This window comes from Balaenoptera borealis, assembly GCF_965194805.1.
Source record: "Balaenoptera borealis genome assembly, chromosome: 1".
Classification (NCBI taxonomy): domain Eukaryota; kingdom Metazoa; phylum Chordata; class Mammalia; order Artiodactyla; family Balaenopteridae; genus Balaenoptera; species Balaenoptera borealis.
The window spans coordinates 139,017,147-139,045,073 of record NC_138860.1 but is presented as its reverse complement, the minus strand read 5'-3'; the positions used below and the strand labels follow the sequence as shown (position 1 = coordinate 139,045,073).

The 27,927-nt window shown below is 38.0% G+C and overlaps 1 pseudogene across 1 annotated transcript; it reads right to left on the bottom strand.

Annotated features, from left to right (window-relative positions):
- Positions 1 to 425: 425 nt before the first annotated feature.
- On the bottom strand, positions 426 to 27,927 carry LOC309612860 (very-long-chain (3R)-3-hydroxyacyl-CoA dehydratase 1 pseudogene; annotated as a pseudogene). The gene has a single exon. The product of its transcript is annotated as a very-long-chain (3R)-3-hydroxyacyl-CoA dehydratase 1 pseudogene (transcript).

Genomic DNA, 27,927 nt, shown 5'->3' with positions numbered 1-27,927 from the left:
CTTAAGTTTATATTTTCCATATCCATTCTTTTAGTAGTTACTCCAGGTACTTTAACATGCATACTTTATTTATTTATTTATTTTTTAAAGCACTTTTCTTTTTTATAGCTACTTTATTTATTTATTTTATTTTATTTTTGGCTGTGTTGGGTCTTCGGTTCATGCGAGGGCTTTCTCTAGTTGAGGCAAGTGGGGGCCACTCCTCATCGCGGTGCGGGGACCGCTCTTCATCGCGGTGCACGGGCCTCTCACTATCGCGGCCCCTCCCGTCGCGGGGCACAGGCTCCAGACGCGCAGGCTCAGTAGTTGTGGCTCACGGGCCCAGCTGCTCCGCGGCATGTGGGATCCTCCCAGACCAGGGCTCGAACCCGTGTCCCCTGCGTTAGCAGGCAGACTCTCAACCACTGCGCCACCAAGGAAGCCCCAACATGCATACTTTAAAAAGTCAAATGTTAATCAATATCTTTCTATTTCTTTCCCAAAACAAAGACACTAGTGCTTCATATCTAATCAAACTTCTCAAATTATATGCTATTGTTGTCCAGTATTTGGTTTGTATTTTTTTAATTTGACAAAATAGACATTATTACTTTATACAGTCAGTATTTGTTTAGATTTACCTACATACATATAGAAATCTTTGCTGGTAATTCCTTTCTGTATCTGAGACTTTCCATTTGGTAATACTTTTACCTGAATCTGCTGGTAGTAAATTCTGTTATCTTGTTTTCTTCTAGCGTGCATATGTTATTCTTTCCCCCCTATCTTGAGCGATCATTTCACCACGTATTTCATTGTTGGTTGACAATTATTTTCACTCAGCACTTTAAGAATACCACTCATCATCTTCTAGTTTTCATTATTGTACAAAAATTACTCCATCAGGCTATTCGCAATGCCTTGTAGAAAGTCTTGACTCTAGTTGCTTTCCAAGTCTTCTCCTTGCCTTTGATGCTTTGTAGTTTGATGTGATTTACATCTAAATGAGAATTTCCTTTCATTTATCTTCGCCTAGGAGTTTTTGGAGTTCCAAATCTGAGGATCAGTTGTGGGTTTTTTTAAGTTCTAGAAACTTTTGGCCATTATCTCCTAAATGATGTTTCTTCCACATTCTCTTTATTATATCCTCCTGAAACTCCAATTAGAGAACTTTTCCATATGGTAGAGAAGTTAGAACTTCTAACTGTTAGAACTTCTGTCTCCTCCCTATGTCTTAATCCCTTTCTCCCCTTATTTTTATGCTACAAAATATATCCTTTACAACCTGCAGTAGCATTAAAAAAATCCACTTCTAGCTAAATATAAGTGGAAATACAAAGCTCCAGAAAGGGAGTTGGAAGTAACAAAACCTTGTTCTATCACAGGGCAAAAGCTCAATCTTCAGTCAGACCTGAGCAAGCTCATTAGCTGTCTTGCCCTCAGGGCCACTCTGGCACCTCTCTGGAAAAGGCACACCCACACAAAGTCCCTTAGTCCTCCACACAAAGGATATGATCCTGATCTTGAGGAAGAGGTAGGTCAGTCAAAAATAGCTTATTGTTCTTGTTCTTTGTTCACCAATTTGAGCTTCTCTCTGCAGAGGTGGGAGATAGAGGGGACATGTGGTCCTCCATATCAACCTGAATTACCTGCTTCAAGCAGAGAATGTTATTATTGAAAAGTTGTAGAAGAATGTAATACATGCCAGGCTACCCAAAGCCTAGCCAAGATCCCATACTGACTCCTCTGATTTACTTAAACATTGTGTGTTGAGGTCAATTCCATCTCCAAAAGGCTTTAAGAACTGCTGGTTCCATACCTAGCTTCTGTCACAACAATCAAGCTCCAAATGAATTGTTTGCAATACAGAGATGGCTGAACACCAAAATTATGATTTCCATTTTCAGATGCTGAATTTGATAGATTTGCCATCAGAAAATCTACCTACTTTTGTTTGAGCAGCCACCGTGTTGCTTCATTACCCTACTTCTAATGGGCAGACTTGAAGAATGACACAGCTTATCCTTAAAGTACTTGGTACCCATTGCCTGGTTTATCATGACTGCTCTTGTCATTCCCACTTCAAAAACAGAAGTCAGTGTAACTGAATAATTGTCCTGGCCATCTCTCTCCAGGCTCCGATGACAATAAACAACAACAACACACACACAAGTACACACACACCATTTCAAGTCCTTTTTGGAAATAGATATTTAAAATAAATAAACAACAAAGGCTTTTTCTGGGTAATATTGTGTCCACACCTGGTGTTAATTCATTTATACTATGAAAGCAAGTCTTTTCTATGATCTCCTTAGCATTGAGTTGAGGTGGATTTTGTCTTTATAACTGAGTCCACAGGACAAATGTAACAAAAGTTCTAGAAAAGCATTTCTCAAAGCACACTGCTCAGAACAAAAGAACCTCGGGAAATTAAGAGGTGTAATGTAAGATAAGTGTTCCATAGTCCAGCAATTTTGAGTAACACTGCATTAAATGGGGATAATAAAGTTAAACAGGCCTCTTCACTGCAGGACTTTTCAGAACCTTCACTATACTAATGTACATGTAAGTCATAAAGAGAAGATAATATGTAGCATTTTTTCAAATATATTTGACCACGGAGTACTTTTTGTTAAGCATCTTACAAGAAGTGTTCCATGAAACAGACTTGAAAATCATGTTGGAGAGTACACATTGCTTTATTGCTCAACTTTCTTCCTCCTGAGGTAGAAAAAGAACAGCAAATCCAAGAGAAGTATCTCTTTTGGAGCCATCTGGTGTTGATTTTTTATGAGTCAGTTGGAATAGCTCTGTCACATCTGAAGGAGATGTTCCTTGCCACAAAGTTTTTTGTCTGACCACTCTGAGCAATCACAGACCTCCCTGCCTTCTTCCCTCCTTTTTCTCCCAAGATAACTCCAACCCAGCCCTGTTCCTGGCCTTTAGCCTTCATGTCTTCACTTGCCTCCCTTGGCTTTCAACCTTTATGATTTGCTATGTGCATTGCACTCTGTGCTTTGGCCTTTGGTGCTGCTGTTATTTCCCAAAATCCATTCCCTTTCTGGCTGTTAGACTTGGATCCTGCACTGTGTTTTGGGAGAACTCCACTTCCTCCCCCTAATACTATGCTCCTATTCTTATTCACCTACACTCAGCTACTAGTGGCCTCTTGCTTCTACTTCCCTATGCATCCCTTCCAGCTTCCCGTAGAAGCTTATTCTAGCCGTGTCCTTGACCCTCACCTGTAGCATTGCCCACAGCTAGGAGGTAACATTGACTACTGACGCTTACCAGGACCACAAAATATTGGAAGGATTTCTCTTGCCACATAAAAGATCAACCCAGCTACAGAAGGAGTACACCTTGAGTGCTAAGGCTCAATATTAGTGTGTGGGTCCTTTTGAGTCCCCTGTGGTTTGCAGGTTATATAACATTAGTCAGTGGGTATCTCACAGTCATTTTGTACCAATAAGCAATGGCATTATGACAACTTGATCCTTCTATATTTTTAATATCTTTTATCTGTTATACAACACTCCTTAAACTTTGCTTCTTCCATGTTATTAGGAGTTATGGCAGCTCTCTGCTTATAGACCAGAGATTATCATCGGCCTGTCATTTTACTTCATCTTCTTTTGTTTTTAGTTATTTTTTCCGTTTAAGCTCCCAAAGCCCTACAGGCAGAAGTGCCTTCAAATTAAAATGCATTGTTAATATTCCAGACCACACACACTTGGTTCTTCATGTGGCTTTGAGTTTTGCTGCTGAGATGATTGTGCATGATATTCTCATGGTGAGAAAATGTGCCCAACTCAGCCTATTTTGCAGAACTCTTTTGTTCCCTCAGGCAAACTTGGCATGGTTTTGTTATAAAGGTTCAGTTGGGATAACCCATATTCTTTCCCCAAGGTCGCTTTTCAAATTCCTTGTCAATCAGTTTAATGAAAGGTAAATAAGTACCTGACTTCAGAGTAGCCAAACAGAGTCAGTTTCTTGGGGCAAGTGTATGTGAGCATGTACATGAGTGTGTGTGTGTGTGTGTGTGTGTGTGTGTGTGTGTGTGTGTGTGTGTGTGTGTGTGTGTGAATGTGGTGGGGAGAGTTGAGAGGAGATTACAAGTCCCTCTTGTGGTGACATCACGGGGCAAGAACATTTAAATGTCTTAGAAAATTGACAAGATTATTAATTGAGAGACAGGTACCATCACAAACTTCAAAAAGGTACCTCAGTGCTTATTTTCATTAAGTGGGGTGAGTTTGTTTACAAAAGATTTAGAGGATGTTGTAAATCATATTTTTAAATAATATGACTTCAGATGCTGAAGTAAACCAGATTCCAGAGCCACCCTCAAGGACACTTGTTCTTGTCTGCCCAAGCCTGTCTGTATCTGTTCCTTAGAATCACTTCACCCTCCACAAGAACACTAAGCTTCAAGCCTGGACCATGTGCTTGTTCCAGGCTGCTCTGTTACAGCTTGGCTCATCTACCCTCTCTCTCTGGATATATCCACACATTCTCACTTCTGAGTCAAGAGTACTTGGCAGTCATTTCGCTGCAGGCATTGGCTCTTCTTCTTCCTATACACTTAGCCAAAGCTTACTCATCTCTCAATGTCAAACTCACAACAGTTCAATTCTAAACTCCAAAAGGGTAGAGGCTATGTCTGCTTTCTTTCTAATCACTTACCCAGTTCCTGGCATATAATAAATTCTCAAAAAATATTTTCTGAGTGAATAGCAAATGATTGAGTTTTAAACATGGGCTACAGAATCAGGAAATCCTTGGGTATTTAACGAAAGGTCAGGTTGATGCCTGCCCTGAGTGACCACTCCTGCAGAGGGCGGCTCTAATTATTCACCTGTTCATTCCCTTGTTATGTGTTAAGCCCCAACTCTGTACCAGCACTCTGCTAGGTTCTGTGGGAGATAAAGATAAGTCAGACTAGACTCCTATTCTCCAGAAACCTGTAGTCTGGAAGGGGGAATTTGATATGCACGTCAATAACTGGAACACAAGGTTGAAAGTGACAAAAGCCAATAGAGAAAAACTCTGATAGATGAGAAGAGGAAGGAGATTAATTATGTAGGAGGATGTTACAATGAGACTTTGCTGTCTCACTTTGAGAACCAGATAGGTGCCAAGTGCCTCACAGTGACTCCACTGCCCTAGAGCAAAGGGCCAGACCGTTTATCCATGGAATGCTGGGAGACCCACCTCAAGGCATGGAAGAGGTGATGTACCAGAGGCCAGACCGGGGGATTTCTTTGGAGAGAACGATCAGTGTGCTGTGCATTCCCCTCTCACTGGTCCTCTGGGTGGAAGAAAAGGAGCTGGGGAACAAAGGAGTTGCTGTCCTTCATCTCAAGCCAAGTGAGGAGCTTCTAAGGACATGTCAGAAGCTTGGGGATTGTGAGGACTTGTATCTTAACCTAATCTGGTGGCTTAAAGGTGAACAACCACCATCAGCTGAAGAGAGGAGAATGTATTGGGAGCAAGCTGCAGCTCCACAAACAGCAGGACAAAAGTTCACGTGTTCCTGGAAGGAAAGATGTAGATTCCATGAGAAGGAGCTGATCTGGAGTCTTCTCAAAACAGAACATACTCAAGAAGGTTCCCCAACAGGGTGAAAGGATCCCAACAGCAAGGGTCTGTGCAGGGTGTTTGAAAGCCCAGGCCTGGAATCAGCTCATCAACAGCTGCCAGAGACAAGCACTGCGTACACTGGGGAGACTGCCATCTGAGGTCTCACTGGGAGGCTCTCCAGAAAACCCACAAAAGCACTTCATGAAAGCCAACATCCAGGGGGAACCGATAGATCACCACAGCTGTTCCGGCCATGTGAACCGATGCCATTTCCCCTAATCCCCTCTGCCTTGGCCCAACTCTAAGGGCTTAGACAAGCCGGCAGTGAGTGAACAGAAGGATGGGCTGGGAACAAATGAAGAAGACAAACGGGAACATTCTGCCTCCTCTGTGGGCTTCCAGGCCCAGGTCAGGACCCCGCTGGAAGGGAAAAGCTTTATATTGGATAAAAGTTTGAAGTTTTGAAGGTTACCCTGGACCAGCCTGAAGTTACGTGATTATGAGGCAAGAGTGACCTTTTTAATGCCAAAACAAAGGGACTATGTATTCATTACCTAAGTGTGACTGGAAAAGCCATATTGGGATATTGCCCAATATATCCCAGTATTGAGACCTGCCCAATATTTCATCTAGGGAGGGTTTAAACCAAGCAACAGTAGAAAAAGAAAAACGTTGCTGTCTGGTTGCATCTATCTAGTGACAGTTCATTCAATAAAAGCAGTTATAGTTCTTCTAGCTAAGGACATGAGGGAAGGAGAAGATTATTTTTTAACTTTTTATTAAAATATACTTCCGGAAAGTGCACCTCTCATAAGTGTATGGCTTGATATACTTTCACAAGTTGAGCACATCCATGTACCCAGGACCCAGCTCAAGCTCTAATACCCCAGAAAACCCCCCTGGGCTCCCTTTCAATCACTACTCCTCCCCCAGGGTAACCACAGTCCTGATTTCTAACAGCCTAGATGAGTTTTGGCTTTTTTGTACTTTAGGTAAATAGAATCATGCACTGTAAGGGTGCTGTGTGCTCTTTTGTGGCTTCTTTTGTCAACATTCTGTCTGTGGGATTCATCCACATTGTTCTCTGTTGTCATAGATCTTTTATTTTCATTGCCGTGTAGTATCCCCTTGTGTGACTATAACAAACTTTATTTATCCATACTTCTGCAAATGGGCATTTAAATAGCATTGTTATAAATGTTCTAGTATGTCTTTATTTCTGGTTATACACCCAGAAGTGGAATTGCTGGTCCATAGACTATGCATATATTTAGCTTGAGTAGATGTTCAAAAAAATGGTTGTATCAATTTCTACTCACACCACCAGCGCATATGAGTTCTATTACTCCACAATCACAGCAACACTTGGAATTTTCCTACCTTTTTACTTTATCCATTCAGATGGGAGCACTGGTATTTCATGGTGGTTTTAGTTTGCTTTTTCCTATAGACTAATAAAATTGAGCACTTTTTCATATGTTTATTGACCATTTTTCTACCCTCCTTTATGAGGTGACTGTTCAAGTTTTTGTCCTTTTTTCCCTAAATGGATTATTTCTCTTTTTTTATTACTTTGTAGGAGTTCATTATAGAGGTTTGGTATGAGTCCTTTGTCAGATATATGTATTGTGTATATCTTCTCCCAATCTGGGTTGCATTTTTACTCTTTTAAGATATTTTGATGAACAGATGTTATTAATTTTAACATAGCCCAATGTATAGTGTTGGGTACAGATCAGGGAAAAAAATTTTCATGTATATCTCCAATTCACTCAACACTGTTTATGCAGAAAGCTACGTTTCCCCTGCAGTATTGCGTTTGTTATATAAACTAGGTACCACATATGTGGCCTCTATCTGTTCTGTTCTATTGGTCAGTTATCTATCCTTGCATCAATATCATACTGCTTTAATTATTTACTATAGTTTTCTAATAGATAGTGATATCTGGTAATGGAATTGTTTTTCAAGACTTCCTTAGAAATTCTGAACTCTTTTAGAGACGTACTTTATTAGATTGAGGAAGTTCCCTTATAGTCCTACTTTGCTGAGACTCTTATCAAGAAAATATGGTGAGGTACTTCCCAGAACTTCTGCCACCAGTGTCTTTGTCCCCGTGGTGAGCCACAGCCACCCCCCACCTCTTCAGGAGACCTTCCAACATAGCAGCCATGTAGCTGACAGGGTCTTGGTGCTCTGGCTGGATGTCAGGCCTGAGCCTCTGAGGTGGGAGAGCCAAGTTCAGGACATGGACCACCAGAGACCTCCCAGCCCCACGTAATATCAATTGGTGAGAACTTTCCCAGAGATCTTCGTCTCAATGCTAAGACCCAGCTCCACTCAACAACCAGCAAGCTCCAGTGCTGGACACCCCATGCCAAAAAACTAGCAAGACAGGAATACAACCCCACCCATTAGCAGAGAGGCTGCCTAAAATCATAATAAGTTCACAGGCACCCCAAAACTCACCACCGGATGCAGCCCTGCCTACCAGAAAGACAAGATCCAGCCTCATCCACCAGAACACAGGCACCAGTGCCCTCCACCAGGAAGCCTACACAACCCACCTCACCCACTGGGGGCAGACACCAAAAACAATGGGAATTATGAACCTGCAGCCTGCGAAAAGGAGACCCCAAACACAGTAAGGTAAGCAAAATAAGAAGACAGAGAGATATGCAGCAGATGAAGGAACAAAGTAAAAACCCACCAGACGAAACAAATGAAGAGGAAATAGGCAGTCTACCAGAAAAAGAATTCAGAGTAATGATAGTAAAGATGATCCAAAATCTTGGAAATAGAATGGAGAAAATACAAGAAACGTTTAACAAGGACCTAGAAAAACTAAAGAGCAAACGAACAATGATGAAGAACACAATAAATGAAATTAAAAATTGTCTAGAAGGAATCAAAAACAGAATAACTGAGGAAGAAGAACGAATATGTGACCTGGAAGATAAAATAGTGGAAATAACTACCACAGAGCAGAATAAAGAAAAAAGAATGAAAAGAATTGAGGACAGTCTCAGAGACCTCTGGAACAACATTAAGTGCAGCAACATTCAAATTATAGGAGTCCCAGAAGAAGAAGAGAAAAAGAAAGGGACTGAGAAAATATTTGAAGAGATTATAATTGAAAACTTCCCTAATATGGAAAAGGAAATAGTCAATCAAGTCCAGGAAGTGCAGAGAGTCCCATACAGGATAAATCCAAGGAGAAACATGCCAAGACACATAATAATCCAACTATCAAAAATTAAATGCAAAGAAAAAATATTAAAAGCAGCAAAGGAAAAGCAACAAATAACATACAAGGGAATCCCCATAAGATTAAGAGCTGATCTTTCAGCAGAAACTCTGCAAGCCAGAGGGAGTGGCAGGACATATTTAAAGTGATGAAAGGGAAAAACCTACAACCAAGATTACTGTACCCAGCAAGGATCTCATTCAGATTTGATGGAGAAATTAAAACCTTTACAGACAAGCAAAAGCTAAGAGAATTCAGCATCACCAAACCAGCTTTACAACAAATGCTAAAGGAACTTCTCTAGGCAGGAAACATAAGATAAGGGAAAGACGTACAATAACAAACCCAAAACAATTAAGAAAATGGTAACAGGAACATACATATCTATAACTACCTTAAATGTAAATGGATTAAATGCTCCAGCCAAAAGACATAGGCTGGCTGAATGGATACAAAAACAAGACCCATATATATGCTGTCTACAAGAGACCCACTTCAGACCTAGACACACATACAGACTGAAAGTGAGGGGAGGGAAAAAGATATTCCATGCAAATGGAAATGAAAAGAAAGCTGGAGTAGCAATTCTCATATCAGGCAAAATAGACTTTAAAATAAAGACTGTTACAAGAGACAAAGAAGGACACTGCATAATGATCAAGGGATCAATCCAAGAAGAAGATATAACAATTGTAAATATTTATGGACCCAACATAGGAGCACCTCAATACATAAGGCAAATGCTAACAGCCATAAAAGGGGAAATCGACAGTAACACAATCATAGTAGGGAACTATAACACCCCACTTTCACTAATGGACAAATCATCCAAAATGAAAATGAATAAGGAAACACAAGCTTTAAATGACACATTAAACAAGATGGACTTAATTGATATTTATAGGACATTCCATCCAAAAAAAAACCAATACACTTTCTTCTCAAGTGCTCATGGAACATTCTCCAGGATAGACCATACCTTGGGTCACAAATCAAGCCTTGGTAAATTTAAGAAAATTGAAACTGTATCAAGTATCTTTTCTGACCACAACGCTATGAAACTAGATATCAATTACAGGAAAAAAACTGTAGGGGCTTCCCTGGTGGCGCAGTGGTTGGGAATCCACCTGCCAATGCAGGGCACACGGGTTCAAGCCCTGGTCTGGGAAGATCCCACATGCCGCGGAGGAACTAAGCCCATGCGCCACAACTACTGAGCCTGCGTTCTAGAGCCTGCGAGCCACAACTACTGAGCCCGCATGCCACAACTACTGAAGCCCATGCACCTAGAGCCCGTGCTCTGCAACAAGAGGCCACTGCAATGAGAAGCCTGCACACCACAACGAAGAGTAGCCCCTGCTCGCTGCAACTAGACAAAAGCCCGTGCACAGCAACGAAGACCCAATGCAGCCAAAAATAAATAAATTAAATTAAATAAATTTAAAAAATAAACTGTAAAAAATACAAACACATGGAGACTAAACAATGCACTACTAAATAACCAAGAGATCACTGAAGAAATCAAAGAAGAAATCAAAAAATACATAGAAACAAATGACAATGAAAACATGATGACCCAAAACCTATGAGATGCAGCAAAAGCAGTTCTAAGAGGGAAGTTGATAGCTATACAAGCCTACCTCAGGAAACAAGAAAAATCTAACATAAACAATCTAACCTTACACCTAAAGCAATTAGAGAGAGAAGAACAAAAAAAGTCCAGTTAGCAGAAGGAAAGAAATCATAAAAATCAGATCAGAAATAAATGAAAAAGAAATGAAGGAAACAGTAGCAAAGATCAATAAAACTAAAAGCTGCTTCTTTGAGAAGATGAACAAAATTGATAAACCATTAGCCAGACTCATCAAGAAAAAAAGTGAAAAGACTCAAATCAACATAATTAGAAATGAAAAAGGAGAAGTAACAACTGACACTGCAGAAATACAAAGGATCATGAGAGATTACTACAAGCAACTATATGCCAATAAAATGGAAAACCTGGAAGAAATGGACAAATTCTTAGAAAAGCACAACCTTCTGAAACTGAACCAGGAAGAAATAGAAAATATAAACAGACCACTCACAAGCACTGAAATTGGAACTGTGATTTAAAATCTTCCAACAAACAAAAGCCCAGGACCAGATGGCGTCACAGGAGAATTCTATCAAGCATTCAGAGAAGAGCTAATACCTATCCTTCTCAATCTCTTCCAAAGTATAGCAGAGGGAGGAATACTCCCAAACTCATTCTACGAGGCCACCATCAGCCTGATACCAAAACCAGACAAAGATACCACAAAAAAAGAAAACTACAGGCCAGTATCACTGATGAACATAGATGTAAAAATCCTCAACAAAAGACTAGCAAACAGAATCCAACAGCACATTAAAAGGATCATACACCATGATCAAGTGGGGTTTATCCCAAGAATGCAAGGATTCTTCAATATATGCAAATCAATCAATGTGATACACCATATTAACAAACTGAAGGATAAAAACCATATGATAATCTCAATTGATGCAGAAAAAGATTTTGACAAAATTCAACACCCATTTATGATAAAAGCCCTGCAGAAAGTAGGCATAGAGGGAACTTACCTCAACATAATAAAGGCCATATATGACAAACCCACAGCCAACATCATTCTCAATGGTGAAAAACTGAAACCATTTCCTCCAAGATCAGGACCAAGACAAGGTTGCCCACTCTCACCACTATTATTCAACATAGTTTTGGAAGTTTAAGTCACAGCAATCAGAGAAGAAAAAGAAATAAAAGGAATCCAAACTGGAAAAGAAGAAGTAAAACTGTCACTATTTGCAGGTGACATGATACTATACATAGAGAATCCTAAAGATGCTACCAGAAAACTATTAGAGCTAATCAATGAATTTGGTAGAGTAGCAGGATACAAAATTAATGCACAGAAATCTCTTGCATTCCTCTACACTAATGATGAAAATTCTGAAAGAGAAATTAAGGAAACACACCCATTTACCATTGCAACAAAAAGAATAAAATACCTAGGAATAAACCTACCTAGGAGCCAAAAGATCTGTATGCAGAAAACTATAAGACACTGATGAAAGAAATTAAAGATGATAGAAACAGATGGAGAGATATATAGATAGCTAGTGGGAAACAGCTGCATAGCACAGGGAGATCAGCTCAGTGCTTTATGTCCACCAAGAGGGGTGGGATAGGGAGGGTGGGAGGGAGATGCAAGGGGGAGGGGATATGGGGATATATGTATACATATAGCTGATTCACTTTGTTATACAGCAGAAAGTAACACAACATTGTAAAGCAATTGTACTCCAATAAAGTTGTTAAAAAGATAAAGATGTCGTATTTTTTCAAATGTTTTTTCTGCATCCAGAAAGATGGTTATATTATTTTTATCTTTTATTTAAGTAATGTGGTGAATCAAAATAACTGGTTTTTAAGTGTGAAACCAACCTTACATTCCTTGGGATCAACACCCTTGCTCATAATGTATTACCTTTTTTACATATTGCAAGAGTTCATTTGTTAATACCTTGTGAAGGATTTTTACATCTACTCTGCATGAAGGATATTAATTTTATTGTCTATTTTAGTACTCTCTTTGTCAAGTTTTGGGATTAGGATTTACTGGCCCCATAAAAAAAGTTGGAAAAAGTTCTACCACTCTCTATTTTCAGAAGAAATTTGTGTGAGACTGATATTATTTATTCCTTAAATGCACGACTGAGTTCATGAGTACAGCCACGTGGGCCAAAGTTTTCTCTGTAGGAAAGTTTTTATTACATACTCATTTTCTAAATAGATGTAGGACCCTTCAGATTTTCTATTTCTTCTTTTGTAAGTTTTGGTAAGTGATGATTTTTGAGAAATTTGCCCATTTCTTAACAGTTGTTGAATTTATTAGCATAAAATTCTTAATAGTATTCTCTTATTTCCTTTTAATGTCTGTAGGATCTCAAGTGATTCCATCTTTTTCATTCTTGATACTAATAATTTGTGTTTTTATTCTTTTTTCTTTTGACTAGTATTGGTAGGATTTATTTATTTTGTTAATCTTTTCAAAATATTAACCATTGGCTCTGTTAATTTTTTTATTGCTTGTCTTTTTTCTCTTTTATTTTCACTCTTTTCTATTTCCTTCTTCTGTGTACTTTGTGTTTAATTTGATGTTCTTTTTCTAACATTTATGTGAAAATCTTAGATCATTGTTTTTAAAACTGTCTTCTTTTTCAATATATTCATTTAAAGCTATAAATGTTTCTCTAATCACTTCTTTAGTTATATCCCACAAATTTTTAAAGTAGTGTTCTCATTATCATTTAGCTCCAAATAATTTCTATTTTCTTTGTGACTTTTTCTTGACCCATAATTTATTTAGAAATGTTTTACCCAATTTCTAAATATTTAGAGTATTCTAGATATTTTTCATTATTAAATTCTGATTTAATTTTATTGTGGTCAAACAACATACTCTTTATGATATTTAACTTTTGAAATCTATTGAGTTTTTTTTTTTTTTTTACAGGTTAAAATACAGTCTGTCTTGGTAAATGTGCACTTGAAAAGAATGTATACACTGCAGATGCTCTGTATAGTGGTCAGGTAAGTCATGTTGGTTGTCTTACCATAGTCTTATTGATTTTTTCTACTACTTGTTTTATCAATTACTGAGAAGGGGGTATTAAAATCTTCAGCTATGATTATGATTTTTATCTATTTTTCTTTATATCCTGACATATTTTGCTATTTGTTTTCTATTCATCCTGTTTGTTTTTATTTTTCCTCCTTTTCTGTCTTCTTTTGGGTTGAATATCTTTATTTTATTTTATCTTATTTATTAGTTTTTTAGCTATAACTCTTCCTGTGACCTTTTTATTTATAATGTACCTTACAGCAGTATGAACTCATTCACTTCCTCTCTTGTGCAATTATTGCTTGTGCAATTATTGTTATATATTTTGCTTTTACATATTATAACTTCCATAATACACTGTTATTATTTTTGCTTTAAAAGTTTAATCATCCTAAGAGAAATTAAGTGAAGAAAAAATAGTAATCTATACGTAGCCACATATTTACCATTTGTGCTGTTCCAGAATCCTTCCTCTAGATCCAGATTTCCACCTGGTATCATTTCCTTTCAGACACAAGAATTTCTTTTAATATTTCTTTTCATGAATTTCTGCAGAAAATAAATCATCTCACCGTTCTTTTATCTGAAAAATCTCTATTCTTCTTCATTGTTGAAAGATATTTTTACTGGATATAGAATGCTAAGTTGACAACACTTTAAAGATGTCATTCTATTTTGTTTAACTCCATTGTTTTCTGATAAAAAATCAGATATCATTCTTATAATATATATTTTCTCTGTTTTAAAATTTTTCTTTTTATCTTTGGGTCTTAGCAGTTGGACTATCATTTGCTTAGATGTGGTGTTCTTTGTATTTATCCTTTTAGGAGTTCTCTGAGCTATTTGGATTTGTGGGTTGATGTATTTCCACTAAGTTAAGGAAATGTTTTATCTTATTTCTTAAGAAGAAAATTTCTACCCCATACTCTCTCCTTTTTTTCTGGCACTCAAATTACCCATGTGTCAATCAGTTTGTTGTCCCACAAGTCACTGCAGTTTGGCTAATTTTTTCAATTATTTTCTCTCTATTCTTCAGTTTGTATAATTTCTGTTCTCTTGTCTTTAAATTGATTGGTCCTTTTTTCTGCAGTATCCAATCTTTTAAATTCTATCGATTAAGTTTTTCTTTTTCTTTTTTTTGTTTTTGGCTGTGTTGGGTCTTCATTACTGCACATGGGCTTTCTCTAGTTGCAGCAAGTGGGGGCTACTTTCGTTGCAGTGTGCAGGCTTATCATTGCAGTGGCTTCTCTTGTTGCGGAGCACAGGTTATAGGCGTGCAGACTTCAGTAGTTGCAGCATGCGGGCTCATTAGTTGCAGCACGCAGGCCCTAGAGCACACGGGCTTCAGTAGTTGTGATGTGCAGGCTCAGTAGTTGCGGCACATGGGCTTAGTTGCTCCACGGAATGTGGGATCTTCCCAGACCAGGGATCGAACCGGTGTCCCCTGCATTGGCAAATGGATTCTTAACCACTGCACCACCAAGGAAGTCCCAATGTTTTCTTTTTTGATATTGTATTTTTTTCAGCTCTAGAATTTCAAGTTGGTTCTTTTATAATTTTCATTTCGTTTTTGGGATTCCCTTTCTTTCACCCATTTTGCTCATCTTTTTTTTTTTTTTTTTTTTTTTTGGCTGCATTGGTTCTTCATTGCTGCACACAGGCTTTCTCTATTTGAGGCGAGCGGGGAGCTACTCTTCATTGCAGCCTGCGGGCTTCTCATTGTGGTGGCTTCTCTTGTGGAGTACAGGCTCTAGGCTCACGGGCTTCAGTAGTTGCAGCACACGGGCCCTAGAGTGCATGGGCTTCACTAGTTGCAGCACGTGAGCTCAGTAGTTGTGGTACACAGGTTTAGTTGCTCCGCAGCATGTGGGATCTTCCTGGACCAGGGCTCGAACCCATGTCCCCTGTATTGGCAGGCAGATTCTTAACCACTGTGCCACCAGGGAAGTCCAGCTTATCTTTTCTTTTTAATCCATTAACATATTTATAAAAGCTGTTTTTAAATTCCTGTCTCAGTGCTAACATAAAAGTCATCTATGGATTTACTTCTCTTGGCTATGTTTTCTCTTTGATTGATGGCTTATATGTTCCTGTTTCTCCAGATTTCTAGTAATACCTTATTTTATCCTGGACGGTATGGATGATACATTATAGAGATACTGTAGTTTTGAAAGAAAGTTGAATTTGTACTAACAGAGAGTTAAGCTATTGGTGGATCACATTAATCTTTTTTTTTTTTTCAGTTTTATTGAGAAACAATTGGCATACATCACCAGATAAGTTTAAGGCATACAGCATGATAGTTTGATTTACATATATTGTGAAATGATTATCACAATAGGTTAAGGTAGAATCCATTATCTCATATAGATATAATATAAAGAAAAGAAGAAAGGGGAAAAGGAGGGGGGAAATTCTCCTTGTGGAGAACTCTTAGGATTTACTCTTAACAACTTTCCTGTGTATCAAGCAGTGTTAAATATAGTCATCATGTTCTACATTATGCCTCTAGTACTTATTTGTCTTATTAGTGGAAATTTGTACCTTTTGACGACCTTGCTCCAATTCTCCCTCCTCCCACTCTCAGCCTCTAGTAACCACACATATGAATCACGTTAATTATACGTGGAAGCTTGTTTTAAGTTCTGCTATAATGGATTTATTTTCATTTTGCATTTAATTCTAGACTGGAGCCCTTAGTCCTGTGCTTACTTATAAGGTATGGCTTTTCTGAGGTTTTAGTGAAAAGTCTGAGATGTTCACCAAACCCTTCTAACTTGACAGAATTTGAACTTTGAACTCTTTCTCCCCAGCTCCATGCAGCTACTAAAATTTCTTCCTCCTAGCCACTTTTTGCTGGCCTTCTTGTGTTTTCACTTTGTGAGTTTTTACTTTTGCAGCCACTAAAGGATTTTAGGAAATTTTGAATGCAAAATTTGAGGGGTGGTGCACAACCATTAACATAAAATTTTGTACCTCATCATTCAGGATAGGCTAAGTTATTCTGTAAGAAAAAGCAGAAAATCTCAGTTTTCAGCAGCTTAAAAGCAACAAGAGTTATAGCTTGCCTTGAACTAACACTCCAGGTAATAACAATTATGGACTCTACACTCTGGGTTTTATTTTAATGGTTATTTGAAAAATCACAGCTATCACACCAATCCCTTGATTTTAATCATAATATTACTTAAGTCAAGTTAATTAAAATAAAATTAGTCAATTTAAACAAAAATATGAAGAAAATAAAGTTGATGCCTGGAGATGGACAAAAATTTTGAAAGTGGTATCTAAGCCACTGATGTATGACAAATAAAGGTATAAAATATTCTCCTAAATCCAAAGCAAATTTAGATTAAGAAAAATAGTTTGAGATGGTTACTTGAACAATAAATATTAATTAAAGTAATATGATGCTTTCTATGGAAATTGACTATATTTTTGGTGCTGCATCACTAAGGAGGTATAGTCTTATAGAAATATTGGGTACATTCATAAATATTGAAAAATATATATAACAGTAAATATTTAAACTCTTGTAACTTGATGCTTTAACTAATACTACCATTAACTTTTCCATGACTCTAGGTAGATTTTGGATGAGGTAATGAGCTCTCTACTTTGGACTTCTTAGTGTCTAGTTTAAAGTTTGTACAATAAGCCATTATTGTACTACATTTTGAGATTTGCCAAAGATGAGTAAAAAGAATTAGGGTTCCTCAGCCAACTTATATAATTTTGACTTTGGCCATGAATATTTTACTCCTTTTCAGCTCCTCTTTCTGCTGTTTCTTAAATGGCATCCCGTGCAAGATTGTTGAAAGATGGCAGAGACCAACATTCCACTATTGTTTAAATGCAAGTCCATGACAACCTGAATCTAAAATGAATGCTCAAGTCAGTGTTAATGAATCAGTACATTCATAATTGGAAAATAAGCCTTTTTCTCCCTCCCCCTGACTTGGTAATACCTCTCATTATCTGGTGGTTCTGAGAATGCCTGTGATAGGCATCTGAAGGCAAAGTTGGATGAAGAACTATCCTAATCCCATTGATAGCAGAAGAAAAGGGAAAGAAGCTGAGATTTCCACCCCCACCCCCATTTATAGTCTTTTAATTAAGCTAAGACTTTGTTGTGTCGTTTACAACTAGGAGAACTGCACAGGCAGCTGCGTTTTACATATTGAGTGGGTATAAATAGAAGAATTAATATAGAAAAGATGAAAAACCCATGTGGATAATCGGTATCTGTTACCTCCTGAACACTATCATGCTTTTATTTTAAAAAGCCAGTCTGTGTACCTGCTTTTTATTTATTTATTTGTTTGTTTGTTTATTTATTTATTTAATTTTTGGCTGCATTGGATCTTTTGTTGCTGCGCGTGGGCTTTCTCTAGTTGTGGTGAACAGGGGCTACTCTTCTTTGCAGTGTGCGGGCTTCTCATTGTGGTGGCTTCTCTTGTTGCGGAGCACGGGGTCTAGGCACGTGGGCTTCGGTAGTTGTGGCCCATGGGCTCAGTAGTTGTGGCTTGTTAGCTCTAGAGCACAGGCTCAGTACTTGTGGCACACAGGATTAGTTGCTCCGCAGCATGTGGGATCTTCCTGGACCAGGGCTCGAACCCATGTCCCTTGCATTGGCAGGCGGATTCTTAACCACTGCCCCACCAGGGAAGTCCCTGATCCTCCTTTTTTGAAACTGGATTTTCTAAACTAGAAAGATTAGATCCAGAATTCCAAACCTGCGGACATGAGATGAACTCCCTTTAATTCTCACCTAAAACTCTCTAAGCTGATTTCATAACTGTACATTAACTGTATGACTTTTTATTTAAGGTCTCTCTTTTCCTAGATAGCTACAATATTATATTAATTTCAGGTGTACAACATAGTGATTTACAATTTCATAGATTATACTCCACTTAAAGTTATTATAAAATGTTGGCTATGTTTCTTCTGCTGTACAATATACCCTTGTAGCTTATTTATTTTATACATAGTAGTTTGTACCTCTTAATCTCCTACCTCCATCTTGCCCCCACCTTCCTTCTCCCCACTGGTAGCCACTAGATTGTTCTCTATATCTGTGAATCTGCTTCTGTTTTCTTATATTCGTTTGCTTTATTTTTTAGATTTCACATATAAGTGATAACATATAGTAGTTGTCTTTCTCTGTCTGACTTATTTCACTAAGCATAATACCCTCCAGGTTCATCCACATTGCTGCAAATAGCAAAATTTCATTCTTTTTTATGGCTGGGTAGTATTCCACTGTATATATATATCACTTCTTCTTTATCCATTCATCTTCTGATGGACACTTCCATATCTTGGCTATTGTAAATAATGCTGCTACAAATATTGGGGTGCTTGTATATTTTTTTAATTAGTATTTTCAGTTTTTTTCAAATACATACCCAGGAGTGGAATTGCAGATAGTTCTATTTTTAGTTTTTTGAGGAACCTTCATACTGTTTTCCATAGTGGCTGCAAAAATTTACATTCCCACCAACAGTGTGCAAGTGTTCCCTTTTCTCCACATCCTCACTGGCATTTGTTATCTGTGGTCATTTTGATGATAGACATTCTGACAGGTGTGAGGTGATATCTCATTGTGGTTTTGATTTACATTTCTTTGATGATTAGCAATGTTGAATATATTTTCATGGACCTGTTGGCCATCTGTATGTCTTCTTCAAGAAAATGTCTATTCAGGTCTCTTGCCGATTTCTTAATCAGGTTGTATGTTTTTTTGATACTGTGTTGTATGAGGTGTTTATAGATTTTGGATATTAACCCCTTATTCATCATATCATTTGCAAATATTTTCTCCCATTCAGTAGGTTGTTTTTTTGTTTTGCCAATGGTTTCCTTTGCTATGCAAAATCTTTTAAGTTTACTTAGGTCCCATTTGTTTATTTCTACTTTTGTTCCCTTTGCCATAGGAGACAGACACAAAAAATATTGCTACAATTTATGTTAAAGAGTGCTCTGCCCATGTTTTCTCCTAGAATTTTTATGGTTTCATGACTTACATTTAAGCCATTAATCCATTTTGAGTTTATTTTTGTAATGGTGTGAGTTTATTAATGGTAAGCCATTAATCCATTTTGAGTTTATTTTTGTAATGGTGTGAGATAGCAGTACAGTTTGATTCTTTTGCATGTAGCTATCCAGTTTTCGCAACACCATTTGTTGAAGAGGCTTTTTTGCCTTTGTATATTCTTGCCTCCTTTGTAATAAATTGACCACATAAGTGTGAGTTCGTTTCTGGACTCTCTATTCCATTGATCTATATATCTCTTTTTGTGCCAGTACCATACTGTTTTGATTACTGCAGCTTTGTAGTATAGTATGAAGTCATGGAACATGATACCTCTAGCTCTGTTATTCTTTCTCAAGATTGTTTTAGCTATTCAGGGTCCTCTGTGTTTTGATACAAATTTTAAAATTATTTGTTCTAGTTCTGTGGAAAATGCCATTAGTATTTTGATAGGCATTGCATTGAACCTTTAGATCGTGTTCAGTTGTATGGTCATTTTAACAATATCAGTTCTTCCAAACCATGAACATGGTATATCTTTCCATCTGTTTGTGTTGTCTTCAATGTTTTTCATCAGTGTCTTATAGTTTTCCAAGTACAGATCTTTAACCACCTCTGTTAGATTCATTCCTAGGTATTTTATTCTTTTTGATATGATTGCAAATGGGATTGTTTCCTTAATTTCTCTTTCTGATACTTTGTTGTTATAGAAGTGCAACAGATTTCTGTATATTAATTTTGTATCCTGCAACTTCACTAAATTGATTGATGAGCTCTAGTAGTTTTTTGGTGGCATATTTATATTTTCTGTATATAGTATTGTCATCAGCAAACAGTGACAGTTTTACTTCTTCCTTTCCAATTTGGATTCTTTTTACTTCTTTTTCTTGCCAGATTGCAGTGGCTAGGACTTCTAATAATATGTTGAATAAAAGTGGCAAGAGTAGGTATCTTTGTCTTATTCCTGAACTTAGAGGAAATGCTTTCAGCTTTTCACCATTGAGTATGATGTTAGCTGTGTGCCTAAAGGCTCACATGCCTTTATTATGCTGAAGTATGTTCCTTCTATACCCACTTTCTGAAGACTTTTTATAAAGTATGTCATACTTTATAAGTATGTTTATCAACATAAATTAATTTTGCCAAAAGCTTTTTCTGCTCTATTGAGAAGATCATATGATTTTTAAAACATCTTTATTGGAGTATAATTACTTTACAGTGTTGTGTTAGTTTCTGCTGTATAAAAAAGTGAATCGGCTATATGTATACATATATCCCCATATCCCCTCCCTCTTGCATTTCCCTCCCACCCCCTAGGTGGTCACAAAGCACCGAGCTGATCTCCCTGTGCCATGCAGCTGCTTCCCACTAGCTATCTATTTTACATTTGGTAGTGTATATATGTCAGTTTTACTCTCTCACTTCATCCCAGCTTATCCTTCCCCTCTCCTCAAGTCCATTCTCTACATCTGTGTCTTTATTCCTGTCCTGCCCCTAGGTTCTTCAGAAGCATTTTTGTTAGATTCCATATATATGTGTTAGCATACTTGTTTTTCTCTTTCTGACTTACTTCATTCTGTATGACAGACTCTAGGTCCATCCACCTCATTACAAATAACTCAATTTCATTTCTTTTTATGGCTGAGTAATATTCCATTGTATATATGTGGCATATCTTCTTTATCCATTCATCTGTCGATGGACACTTAAGTTGCTTCCATGTCCTGGCTATTGTAAATAGTGCTGCAATGAACACTGTGGTACATGACACTTTTTGAATTATGGTTTTCTCAGGGTATGTGCCCAGTAGTGGGATTGCTGGGCCATATGGTAGTTCTATTTTTAGTTAGTTAAGGAACATCCATACAGGCCAATATCTCTGATGAACATAGATGCAAAAATCCTAAACAAAATAGTAGCAAACAGAATCCAGCAGCACATTAAAAGGATCATACACCATGATCAAGTGGGGTTTATCACAGGAATGCAAGGATTCTTCAATATACACAAATCAATCAATGTGATACACCATATTAACAAACTGAAGGATAAAAACCATATGATAATCTCAACTGATGCAGAAAAAGATTTTGACAAAATTCAACACCCGTTTATGATAAAAACTCTCCAGAGAGTAGGCATAGAGGGAACTTTCCTCAACATAATAAAGGTCATATATGACAAACCCACAGCCAACATCGTTCTCAATGGTGAAAAACTGAAACTATTTCCTCTAAGATCAGGAACAAAACAAGGTTGCCCACTCTCACCACTATTACTCAACATAGTTTTGGAAGTTTTAGCCACAGCAATCAGAGAAGAAAAAGAAATGAAAGGAATCCAAATTGGAAAAGAAGAAGTAAAGCTGTCACTGTTTGCAGATGATATGATACTATACACAGAGAATTCTAAAGGTGCTACCAGAAAACTACTAGAGCTAATCAATGAATTTGGTAAAGTAACAGGATACAAAATTAATGCACAGAAATCTCTTACATTCTTATACACTAATGATGAAAAATCTGAAAGAGAAATTAAGGAAACACACCCATTTACCACTGCAACAAAAAGAATAAAATACCTAGGAATAAACCTACCTAAGGAGACAAAAGACCTGTATGCAGAAAACTGTAAGACACTGTTAAAAGAAATTTAAAATGATATAAACAGATGGAGAGATATACCATGTTCTTGGATTGGAAGAATCAACATTGTGAAAATGACTATACTACCCAAAGCAATCTACAGATTCAATGCAATCCCTATCAAACTACCACTGGCATTTTTCACAGAACTAGAACAAAAAATTTCACAATTTGTATGGAAACACAAAAAACCCCATATAACCAAAGCAAACTTGAGAAAGAAAAATGGAGCTGGAGGAATCAGGCTCCCTGACTTCAGACTATACTACAAAGCTACAGTAATCAAGACAGTATGGTACTGGCACAAAAACAGAAATATAGATCAATGGAACAGGATAGAAAGCCCAGAGATAGACCCACGCACATATGGTCACCTTATCTTTGATAAAGGAGGCAAGAGTATACAATGGAGAAAAGACAGCCTCTTCAATAAGTGGTGCTGGGAAAACTGGACAGCTACATGTAAAAGAATGAAATTAGAACACTCCCTAATACCATACACAAAAATAAACTCAAAAATGGATTAAAGACCTAAATGTAAGGCCAGACACTATCAAACTCTTAGAGGAAAACATAGGCAGAACACTCTATGACATAAATCACAGCAAGATCCTTTTTGACCCACCTCCTAGAGTAATGGAAATAAAAACAAAAATAAACAAATGGGACCTAATTAAATTTAAAAGCTTTTATATAGCAAAGGAAACCATAAAAAAGATGAAAAGACAACCCTCAGAATGGGAGAAAATATTTGCAAATGAAGCAGTTGACAAAGGATTAATCTCCAAAATATACAAGCACCTCATGCAGCTCAATATCAAAAAAACAAACAACCCAATCCAAAAATGGGCAGAAGACCTAAATAGACATTTCTCCAAAGAAGATATACAGATATCCAACAAACACATGAAAAGATGCTCAATATCACTAATCATTAGAGAAATGCAAATCAAAACTACAGTGAGGTATCACCTCACACCAGTCAGAATGGCCATCATCAAAAAATCTACAAACAATAAATGTTGGAGAGGGTGTGGAGAAAAGGGAAACCGCTTGCACTGTTGATCGGAATGTAAATTGATACAGCCACTATGGAGATCATATGATTTTTATTATTCAAATTGTTAATGTAATGTATCACACTGATTGGTTTGCAGATATTGAACCAGCCTTGCATCCCTGGGATAAATCCCACTTGATCATGGTGTATGATCCTTTTAATGTATTGTTAGGTTCAGTTTGCTAATGTTTTTTGAGGATTTTTGCATATATGTTTGTCAGTGACCCTGGTCTATAATTTTCTTTTTTGTGATGATATTTTTGTTTAGTTTTGGTGTGAGGGTGATGCTGGTCTTGTAGAATGAGTTTGGAAGTGTTCCTTACTCTGCAATTTTTTGAAATAGTTTGAAAAGGATAGGTGTTAACTCTTCTTTAAATGTTTGGTAGAATTCACCTGTGAAGCCATCTGGTGCTGGACATTTGTTTTTGTGGAGCTTTTTAAATTACTGATTCAATTTCATTACTGGTAATTGGTCTGTTCATATTTTCTATTTAAACCTGGTTCAGTCATGGGGGACTGTAGATTTCTCAGAATTTGCCCATTTTTTCTGAGTTGTCCATTTTGGTGGCATGTAGTTGTTTGTAGTACTCTCATGAGTCTTTGTATTTCTGTGATGTCAGTTGCAAAGTCTCCTTTTTCATTTCTGATTTTATTGATTTGAGCCAGCACTATTTTTCTTGGTGAGTCTGGTTAAAGCCTTATCTATTTTATTTATCTTTTCAAAGAACAAGCTCTTAGTTACATTGATCTTTTCTTTTTTTTTTTTTAGTCTCTATTTCATTTATTTTTGCTCTGATCTTTATGATCTCATTTCTTCTACTACTACCTCTGATCTTTATGATCTCTTTTAATTTATTTTTGCTCTGATCTTTATGATCTCTTTCCTTCTGCCTCTTCTTCTGGGGTTTTGTTTGTTCTTTTTCCTTTAGGTGTAAGGTTTGAAATTTTGAGATTTTTCTTGTTTCCAGAGGTAGACTTTATCACTCTAAACTTCCCTCTTAGAACTGATTTTGCTACATCCCATAGATTTTTTTTTTTCATGAAGCTGTTTATTCCTGTTATTAAACCTTAGACTCAAGTAATCCTGGTTATTCTAGAAAAAACACCTTGTTGTAGGGATCATTTCATCATCCCTTTCAACAATCACCTCTCCATGAAGAACCTTTCTTTTCTGACGTAACATATGAAAGTAGAGTTGTGGAAACAATGGTATATATGAGGCCATGGTTATAAGAAGAAAATAATAGTAGTCAAAAGAAGCATTGTATTTATTCAGAAGTCTTATTGAGAACATTCCTTTTTTCTTCACATATGGTAAGGCAGCATATATCGTAAGAAGTTCACCAGCAACTCCGACAGGATATAAGATGATAAAAAAATTATATTGGTTTTATACTGTGAGTAACAAGCCACACCATAAAGATTCTTGAACTCCCTTGGACCCCAGCCACAAGCACAGAAATAGGTACAATTCCACAAGCAAAGCAAATGTCTGGAAAAATTTAAGTGTCTTCTGAATACTTTTATATAAACCTTTGTGTATTCCTTTTTCCACATAAAAATGTACCAGCCGGTACATTTTTACTACAGTACATGTAGTAGCCAGTACCAGCCACCCTGCAGTCATGGTGATGCTGTAGAAGGTAAGCCAGGCGGTGGCCAACAAGCCCAGGCACCTCCTCTTGCCCACGGCCTCCGAGGCGCTGCCATTGGTGCTGTCCTCCTCACCGGACGCCATGGTGGCCGCACAGCCGGGGGACATGGATGAGAGGAGCAGGGGGGTGGGAGGGGGCCCAGCCAAGCACACCGCTGAAACACCACCGCCCGCTGCCACCGCATCCATCAGGTGCCCCATGTGCCACACACAGGGAGCTCAGCACTGCCAGCCCAGCTACCCACAGGGGTAGGAGTGGGCACCCCCAGCCCCCATAGATTTTGAATTATTGTGCTTTCATGTTCATTTGTTTCCAGATATTTTTTATTTCTTCAGTGATCCATTGGTTGTTTAGTAGCATATTGATTAGCCTCCATGTGTTTGTGTTTTTTGCAGTCTTTTTTTCTATAGTTGATTTCTAGTCTCATAGCATTGTGGTCAGAAATGATGGTTGATATGATTTCAGTTTTCTTAAATTTACTGAGACATGCTTTGTAGCCTAGTATGTTCCATGTGCATCCATGTGCACATGTTCCATGTGCATTTGAAAAGAATGCGTATTCTGCTGCTTTTCAGTGGAATATTATATATATATATATATATATATATACGTATATATGTGTGTGTATGTATGTATGTATATATGTATATACACACACACACATGCACATACACACATATATATATACCATCTGGTCTAACGTGTTGTTTAAGGGTTGTGTTTCTTTATTGATTTTCTGTCCACATTCCCTACTGTTATTGGGTTACTGTCAATTTCTCCCTTTATGTCTGTTAATATGTGCTTTATGTATTTAGGCACTCCCGTGTTGGGTCCATATATATTTACAATTGTTATATCTTCTTCTTTGATTGATTCCCTTGATCTTTATGTAATGTCCTTCTTTGTTTCTTGTTACAGTCTTGATTTTAAAGTCTATTTTGGCTGATATAAGTACTTCTACCTGGCTTCCTTTTAATTTCCATTTGCACGGAATATCTTTTTCCACTCCCTCACTTTTAGTCTGTGTGTGTCTTTAGATCTGAAGTCAGTCTCTTATAGGCAGCATATATATAGGTCTTGTGGCAGCATATATATATATATATCTTGTTTTAGTATCCACTTAGACATTCTTTGTCTTTTGATTGGAGCATTTAGACCATTTACATATAAAGTAATTATTGATAGGCATGTACTTATTGCCACTTTGTTAATTATTCTGGGTTGTTTTTGTAGTTCTTCTTTGTTCCTTTCTTTGTCTTTTGTTCTCTTCTCTTGTGATTTGATGATTGTAATTAGTGTTATATTTGGATTCCTTTCTGGGTTTTGGGTATGTATCTATTATAGATTTTATATATATATTATATTATATATATGATTATATATAATCATGTATATATGATTATTTAAGTTGCTGATTTCTTAATTTCAAACACATTTTAACAACACTGCACTTTTACTCTCCTTCCCTCACAATTACTGTTTTGACATCATACTTTACATGTAATTGTTTTGTGTATCCCTTAACTGCTTATTGTAGATATAGATGATTTACTACCTTGACTGAATATTTGCCTTTACCAATGTGTTTTTTTCCTTTTGTAATTTTCATGCTTCTAGCTGTAGCCATATCCTGGGGCTAGTGCCAACCCACTGGCAGGCAGAGCCAAGTCCTGAGGTCTCTGTCGGCAGGGCCCAGGGTACCCAGAGCTGTTATCAGACCACTGGTGAGTGGGGTCAGTTCCTGACACAGCTGGCTGAGGGACCCAGGGTGTCAAGAAGCTTGTGTTGTCCCCCTGCTGAGTGGGGCCTGACCCCATGGTGGCTGGAGGGGACCAAGGTTTTTCAGAGCTGGTTTTGGCCTGCTGGTGGGCAGGGCTGGGGCCCATCATGTCCCAGGGCTGGTACCAGCCTGCTGGTGGGTGAGCTGTTTCCTGCCACGGCTGGCTGAGGGCCTGCAGTAGTCCTGGGGCTGGTGTCCACGTGCTGCTCAGTGGGGCCAGGGCCCAGGTTGTCCTGGTGCTGATACCTCCCATTGGGAGTGGAGCTGGGTCCCAATGTCTCTGGCTGCAGGGCCCTGAGGGAGTCTCAATTCTAGTGCCTGCACACACATGTCCTGAGCCCTCTGGTGGACAGGGCCATGTCCAGGGACAGCTCTAGGCTCACAGAGTCTTAAGGCAGCCTGCCTGCTGCTGGGTGGGCCTGTGTCACTTCCCAGCTAGTTGCTTGGCCTGAGACATCCAACTCCTGGAACCTACAGGCTGGTGGGCAGGGACTGGGCTGGGTCCAAAGACTGATGAGTTCAAGGAAGGATTCCACATTGGTGCTTGCCAGCACCAGTGTCCACATGGTAGAATGAGTGCTCCAAAATGTCTGCTGCTGGTGTCTGTGTCCCCAGGATGACCTCTAGTTGCCTCTTGCCTCTCTGGGAGACCCTCCAAGATCAGCAGGTGGCTCTGACCCAGGCTCCTTTCGAATTATTGCTTCTGCCCTGAGTCCCAGAACATGTGAGATTTTGTGTGTGCTCTTTAAATGTGGAGTCTCTATTTCCCACAGTCCTCTTTGTCTACCAAAAGTAAGCCCCACTGGACTTCAAAGCTAAACATTCTGGAGGCTTGTCTTCCTGGTGCAGGACCCCTGTGCTGGGGAACCCAATGTGAAGCTTAGGCCCCTCGTGCCTTGGGGAGAACCTCTGCAATTGTAATTATTCTCCCGATTATGCGTTGCCCACCTGGGGGTATAAGTCTTTACTATACCATGATTCCACCCCCCCCACCTGTCTTGCTGTGGTTCCTTCTTTATATCTTTAGTTGTAGATGATCTATTCTGGTAGATTCCAGTCTTTCTCATCAATAGTTGCTCTGTAAATAGTTGTAATTTTGGTATGCCCAAGAGAGGAGGCGAGCTCAGGGTCTTCCTACTACACCATCTTGACCAAGCCTCCAATATATTATTTTTACTTCTTTTACTGATTATCTTTATAACTTTAAATAATATTTAAAATTCTCTTTCTATCAGTATTAGTCAGTATCCTGACTCAACTCTGTAAGATGAAAAATGAGTTCTACCCTTTTCTTT